Below are 244 nucleotides of genomic sequence, written 5' to 3' on the forward strand. Positions count from 1 at the left end.
CTCCTCCAGCTCCTCCCGGGACATGCTACTACTACTACTACCTCTCGCTCTCCCTGCTGTCTCGCTCTCTCACCTCTCTCTCTACGACAAATCTGGGTTTCTTTTACCTTTTCTCACAACTTGACTTCCGTGAAACTCTTATCAAATGGCATTTTATGCAAGAAGGAAGGACAGGAAAATCAAGGCTCATGCAACAGAAGCATAAGCAGCAGTGTAACAGCGATGAAAGCGACGGAGATAGGTA

The sequence above is a fragment of the Cystoisospora suis genome (assembly GCF_002600585.1).
Source record: "Cystoisospora suis strain Wien I chromosome Unknown contig_5750, whole genome shotgun sequence".
Lineage (NCBI taxonomy): Eukaryota > Apicomplexa > Conoidasida > Eucoccidiorida > Sarcocystidae > Cystoisospora > Cystoisospora suis.